Source organism: Ambystoma mexicanum, chromosome 3p, assembly GCF_040938575.1.
Source record: "Ambystoma mexicanum isolate Mex_15411 chromosome 3p, UKY_AmexF1_1, whole genome shotgun sequence".
Lineage (NCBI taxonomy): Eukaryota > Metazoa > Chordata > Amphibia > Caudata > Ambystomatidae > Ambystoma > Ambystoma mexicanum.
This window is the reverse complement of record NC_090925.1, coordinates 119,205,841-119,213,254: the sequence shown is the minus strand read 5'-3', so window position 1 is coordinate 119,213,254 and position 7,414 is coordinate 119,205,841.

Sequence of the window (7,414 nt, the reverse complement as noted above, 5' to 3'; positions counted from 1 at the left end):
GTCTTCAAAAATGAGATTCTAGTACCTAAGGTTCAGACTACAATGCCTCCCTGCGTTGGAAAATATTGGCCCAAAGCTGGGTGTTTCAAAGGGTATGAGGACCTGCACAATGTCTAACATGGGGCTCGCAGAAAATATATTCCATCGTGTAATGAGCTGCCCAACTTTCTTAGATCTGAGAATTAAATGTTTTGAAAGAATTGTACATTCAACATGGCAGATTCTAATTCAGGATCTATGGCACGGGCTCATGATCACCCCACAAATGTCACTCATTGTAGCTTTGGTTAGAATGTTAACGGGGATTTGGTTCTGAATTGGCTCAAGTATCAGAAGAACAAGCTATGCGAGATTGGGCTTTGATGGAGGGCATTTAAGTGAGTATGCTGAATGTTTAGCAATGATAATCTTATACTTTGAATTGAAGATACATGTTCTATATGTTTTACGTTGTTCCACTTGAGTTATGGCGCTAACATTGTCTGAGGACAATTTTGTGTGAATTATATCAATTGGAATCTGCTTTCTTTTTTGCTTTCATGCCTTTTATTGTTATATTCGTTAATTTGTGTGTAAATTTACTTTTGTACTGAAAAACACGAACAAAAAATAAATAAATAAAAACAAAATGTTGCATGGGGATTTTTTGGTTGAGGTTGGCTAGTGTGCATTTGTTGCAGTAGTGTGTTTTGTTAGGATGTGCATTCATGGGTGGTTAGGTGCAGGTTTCAGGTGTTGGGGCTAAGTGTAGCCGGCATTAAGTGTCAGAGGGATGTGAGACTATAACAAGAGAAAGAGCCCTTGTATTTTCTGCCCTTAGCTGAGAATGCTCAGGATAGACTCCATGCATGAGGTGCAGGTGAAAGAAGCAAAGGCGGAAGACCTTCGCCACAACATCCACCGAGGCCAAACTCTAATGACAAGATGGTGGCCCGAGGGGAAGGCAGGAACCCCTCAGCCATCTCCAAATCTAATACACCCCACCAATCAGAATATAGTGGCGTTTTCTTTGGCAACATGTCGTTTTTGATCCCCTGGACATATACATGACTGTATCTAGCAGTTAGTGGCTTTGCATGGCCTTATGAAGTGTTGATTAAATGCACCTGGGCATATGTGTCTGCTCCTGAGCACTGGAACCTCCACCTGGGTGTATGTGGCTGCACCTGAGCACTGCAACCTCCACCTGGGTGTATGTGGCAGCACCAGAGCACTGGAACCTCCACCTGGGTGTATGTGGCTGCACCTGAGCACTGGAACCTCCACCTGGGTGTATGTGGCTGCACCTGAGCACCTCCACCTGGGTGTATGTGGCTGCACCTGAGCACTGGAACCTCCACCTGGGTGTATGTGGCTGCTCCTGAGCACTGGAACCTCCACCTGGGTGTATGTGGCTGCACCTGAGCACTGGAACCTCCACCTGGGTGTATGTGGCAGCACCTGAGCACTGGAACCTCCACCTGGGTGTATGTGGCAGCACCTGAGCACTGGAACCTCCACCTGGGTGTATGTCGCTGCACCTGAGCACCTCCACCTGGGTGTATGTGGCTGCACCTGAGCACCTCCACCTGGGTGTATGTGGCTGCTCCTGAGCACTGGAACCTCCACCTGGGTGTATGTGGCTGCACCTGAGCACTGGAACCTCCACCTGGGTGTATGTGGTTGCACCTGAGCACTGGAACCTCCACCTGGGTGTATGTTTGTTTGTTTGTTTGTTTATTTATTTGTATAGCGCTCCAGACCCAGAGGTATATGGGCGCTTAAACATCAGGTTACAGGCATAGGTAAGAACATTTGTACAGTTGTGCAGCATAAGTATAGTTACAAAATCACAAAATCAGTTATGAAAGCAGTTATAGTAGAATTAATGACATACATGCATACAGTGCTAGTTAATTGTTAAGTAACCAGGTGATGATCTTAGTTCTGAAAGGTTGAAATGTAGGGGTAGATTTGATGTCCAATGGAATGGTGTTCCATAATTGTGAGGCTAGAACTGGGAAGCTGGATCCACCGGCTCTTTTGAGGGAGTATTTGGGCACTGTCAGTTGTAGTGTATTAGAGGATCTGGTGGTTCTAATATTCTGTCTTAAGATGAATTTATCGGTTAGATAAGGTGGGGCCAGGTGGTTAAGAGCTTTGTAGGTGAGGCAGATAGTTTTTAGGTCTATTTTTTGTTGGATGGAGAGCCATTTGCACGTGATTCTTGTGGCTGAGATATGTTCTCTTCTGGGAATGTTAAGGGCGGCACGGAGTGCATTGTTTTGTAGAACTTGCAGTTTATTGACGACCGTTTTATTGGCACCTACATACAGGCTGTTGCAATAATCCAATTTGGATTGTATAAGTGCTCTGGCTAGAGTAAGGCAATTGTTGGGGGATATCAAAGGTCTGCAGGCTCTGATTAGTTTCCCAGTGTAGGCAGTGGCTGAGGCGGTCATATTAACTTGTTTGGCGAGGTTGGTGTTAGTGTCGAGATAGAAACCAAGAGTTTTTACACTTTTGGCAGTGGGAATGGTGTTGCCGTCAATGATGAAACTAGAGTAGCTCGGGCTGAGATTACGGATAGTGTTGGGTGAGCCGACAAGGAGCAGTTCAGTCTTGTCATCGTTCAGGCAGAGGCCATGTGTGGCCATCCATGCCTGAACGATGGAGAAGACTTCGCCGATCCTGTTGGCGTCCGCGTTGTAGTTGCCTGATAAAGTGAGGAGTATCTGGGTGTCATCTGCGTAGTTGGTGTAGGTGACACCCAGATGGTCCAGTTTATCGAATAAGGGCTTTGTAAATATATTATACAAAGTGGGTGAAACACACGATCCTTGTGGGACACCGCAGGTAATGGGAATAGGGTCGGCTGCCGCTATGGGTGAGAAGACTCGCATGGTCCTATTGTCCAGGAAGGATTGGATCCAAGTGACCGCCGAGTGGGAGAAGTGTACTGCCGATGATAAGTGGTTGCACAAGATTTTGTGGTCAACCAGGTCAAAGGCAGCGGAGAGGTCGAGGAGAAGCAGGATGGCAGCCCTCCCTTTATCTTTGATTTCGTCTATCTGGCTCTTGAGATCAACAAGGGCCGTTTCCGTCCCATGTTGGGGACGAAAGCCAGATTGGCGAGTACCTAGTAATAGGTTAGTTTCAAGGTAATCCTGAATTTGTAAATAGGCCACTCTGTCAAGAATCTTTAGTAAAAATGGGACAGTGGTAATGGGTCTATAATTAGTTGGTATGTCTGGGTCGAGGGTCTGTTTTTTTAGCAAGGGTAGGACCCAGGATTGTTTCAGATTACTTGGGACCATGTTGTTGGAAAAAGACGAGTTTATTAATTTGGTGATGAAGGGGGAGAGATCCCTGGCAGCATCCTTGATAATCTGTGCGGGGCAACTGTCCCCCTTGCAGTTCGAGGGTTTCAAGGATGCTATGATTTTTTGTACTTCAGGTGTGGTAACCTTTTTGAAGGTGAAGCCTGAGCTAGTGGTGGTGAGTGGGGGATGGGTGGGTCTGGAGGTGGGGTCATGAGTGAGCTGTTGCCGTTTGTTTCCAATTTTAGTTTGGAGCATTGAGATTTTGTTGGCAAGGGCGTTCTGAATCCCTGTGCACCAAGGTTTATCCTTTGTGCAGGTATCTTCGGGAGGGGTGGGGTTTTCTAATTCCTTTAAGATGTTAAAGAGCTCTTTTGTGCTAGAGCCTGCCTGTGAAATCCTGGAATTAAGAGATTCTTTCTTAGCACGTGTGATCTCATTTTTGTAGTGGGTGGAGATGTTGGTGAGGTTAGTTCTGTTGTCTGCTGAAGGCACCGATTTCCATAGTGATTCAAGGTTGCTTTTTTGTAGTCGGAGAAGTTTGAGCTCTGGGGTGTACCATGTATTCAGGTGCGCTTTAGGTTTCCCTTTACGCATTTTTAGTGGGGCAATGGTGTCGATAGCTTTAGCCATAGAGTCATTATAGGCGTTGACCATCGAGTTTAAGTCAGTTGTGGTTGGTAGGGCGTTCAAAATGGGGGTCACCAGAGGCATTAAGGCTTCAGCTGTGATATTGCTCTTTTTCCTGGTTAGGCAGGCCGGAGCAATAATAGGCTTTTTGTGCACTAGGTTGTTGATATTAATGTCAAGGGGGAGGAGGTAGTGATCCGTCCAGATGAGCTGAACAGGGTCCTTTAGGGTAATGTTGCAATTGAGGGCGGTAACCCAGTCAAGGATTCTGCCTTTCGAGTGGGTGGGTTTGGAGCAGAGTTGAAGGAGGCCATGCTCCTCTAATGCCGTGGCCAGGGCAATGGCAGGGGTGTCAAGAGGGTCATTAAACCCGAGATTGAAATCTCCCAGTATAATCACTGTATATATGTGGCTGCACCTGAGCACTGGAACCTCCACCTGGGTGTATGTGGCTGCACTTGAGCACTGGAACCTCCACCTGGGTGTATGTGGCTGCACCTGAGCACTGGAACCTCCACCTGGGTGTATGTGGCTGCACCTGAGCACTGGAACCTCCACCCGGGTGTATGTGGCAGTACCTGAGCACTGGAACCTCCACCTGGGTGTATGTGGCTGCACCTGAGCACTGGAACCTCCACCTGGGTGTATGTGGCTGCACCTGAGCACTGGAACCTCCACCTGGGTGTCCACCTGGGTGTATGTGGCTGCTCCTGAGCACTGGAACCTCCACCTGGGTGTATGTGGCAGCACCTGAGCATTGGAACCTCCACCTGGGTGTATGTGTCTGCACCTGGGCATCTGATGGCAACGTCTGGGGATACGAAGCTGTACCTGGGTGTGCAGCTGTGGTTGAACCTATGGGTGAGTACCTTGCAAATGATGTAGGTGAGGTGCATTCAATGCTTTGTCCCCTCTACCTGGGCATATGGGGGCGCATACCCCCAGCGCAACTTGATCATGTGGGAACAGGGTGACATCCTGCAACATGGGATCAATATCCTAGTCGGGCGACTCAGCCTTTCATCCTCCTGAGGTTGATAAATGGTGTGGGTATTAATAGGGACCCCAATTAGTACAGCCCACCGAAGCTGGGAAGGTCACCTTGAAGCAGTAAATACATCCATTATTATTATATGCAAGTACACGTGGGCTAATGATTGTTACAAATGGGTATATGCGGCTGTGTTCTGCCTATTGGCTTTGTCAGTGCTTATGTGTTTATTGGCCAATTTAGAAATAAATATCCTTTAAATCATTTGTATGTCTTCTTTACCTATTAAATGCTATGGACTGTCTTTTTCTTTGGATGCTTTGTAGAATAATAGCAGAGACAAAAACATGGATAAATAAATAAAGCAGTGAACAAAATAAAGGTAAATTCAATTGCAGATCACTGACCATGAAATAAATAAAGCCCCCCCACCCCGTATTAAATCACCACCCAGCCCCCTTAGGGTGTCTCTTTTAGCTGACTTTTTTAGGTTTTCCCGATCCCATTTGGCTTTGCCCCTACTTGTTTGTCTATGGACTCATTTGAGCATGCGCTGTATGATCTGAAAGTGCTCACCAAACAGGGTTACTGTACCACGGTCGAAGGGACCCGCTTGATGGAATAAACCAACCTCGACTGGTACGAACCAAGGGGCTGCTCACGAGCGGCCGGACGTCGTTCTGTGGCGGAGGTCCAATGCCCTGCAGCAGAAGATCGGAACACCAGAAACGTTACGTGAATCCTAGCCAGAGGTCAGGGATTGGGCGCCTCTATATTTTGATATGTTTATATTTGTTTCTATTTTTTGTAGAAGCTAAGAACTTGTTTCATAGTTCCAGATAGTTCGTTGGTCCTGTTGCCAGAAAAGCCCCCCTTGCACAGTGGGGTGGGAAACTTATCTAGGCATGTTGTCTAGGTTGGGATATCCCAGACGTCTGGAAGGACCTAATGTAAGTGAGTCACCTATGGTTCACATGTATACATAGTTCGTAATTTTGCTTTGGCAGAGCACATAGAATTTTACACAGTAGTTGAATGATTTTTCATAAAAAAGAAGTTTTGTATTATTCAGAGACATAGGATTTCCTAAGATGTCCAATGCGTTTCGTTCCTGAGGACCATCTTCAGGGATCAAGTTCTGCCTATATGGTCTTCACTTTTAACTTCTATGTGGGCTTCATTTCCTTATTGCCAGGCTATGGAGGTCTGCTTCTTGGACCTATAGTCCTAGTCGGGGCTCTTAATGTAATCTGGTCTCTCCCTTTCAGCCTGATTCTTGTCCTTGTGACCTTGTTTTATCTTGGAAACGCCTACTGGGGACACCAGAACTGCTGGGAAATTGATGTGCGAGCCTGGTTTCTCCGGTAACGCCAACACGTTGCCTAACTGCTGCAACACTGCACGCCAGAAGCATGCTAAATTGCAAACTAGGATAGCAGAATGAAAAAACCACTGAGGACCCCAGTCGTCAGAGTGATCCTCGTGCATTGATTGTGATAAGCGGGGCAGTGTCCTAAGGGCGTGCATCCGGAGGGAGTCAAAGATAGTGCTCATTTGCCAATTCTCAGAAAATGGCACGACCAAATGTGAGAATGTGGGTGAATGGGTTGTCTATTGGGAGAACCCATTCACCCACATATAGCAGCCTCTAGACTTCTGAAGAAGAATCCAGCTTTTTTGGTCCCCTTTTATAATGCTTCACCATCCACCCCCTCTGTCAAATATTGTCTATGCAATTTGAAACAATGCATGCTTCTCTGAGGACAGGTTGTGGGTTTCTGCACTAATGCATACCTTAAAATAATATATTTAAAAGCAAAGTTAGCATGTCCTCCTTGAAGTCAGCAAGCAGGTATTCTGCTGTCAAGCCATGTATCAGTAGCACATCCTTCCTTGGGGATCCCCAGTCTCTTCTTCCAAAGCACTGCCAGGGAATTGTGATTGGCATGAAGTGACTTTAGTCGTGACACCTCATGACATGTTCAGTTGTCCCTTCTTTACTAGTGACTGCTTTCCAAAGCTTTTTACTGGTAAAGCATTGGTGAGGGCACTGGTTAAGACATCAGACTGAAAGGTCACCAGCAACCTACAGCTCCCACGCACACCTTCCTTTTCAGGGAACGCGTTAGGGAAGATGGCAGCCATCCGGCTAGACCCGACCCATGAGGATAGCGGTTTTATTGGCATCACCCAGGGTGACGGACCTCTACTTGCTTGACAAAACCGCTCAATTTTTATCTGATTTCATGAGGAACAGTTGAATGGATTTTGCAGGAGGGGTCAGGTCTGACAACCGTGTCAGTTTCCTAGTCTGCTCTGTGCCTAAGAAGTGGTGTTAGTGGTTACCCAATCTCTGCTCGGGATGCCTAGACTAAAAAATCCCTTATCTATGTATAGATGAGTTACCCCCAGCCATGAATGAAGGTGGACTATCATCATGATGTTGGGTTGTCCAACTCCAGGCCTCGAGGGCCAGATCCATGTTGGGTTTTCA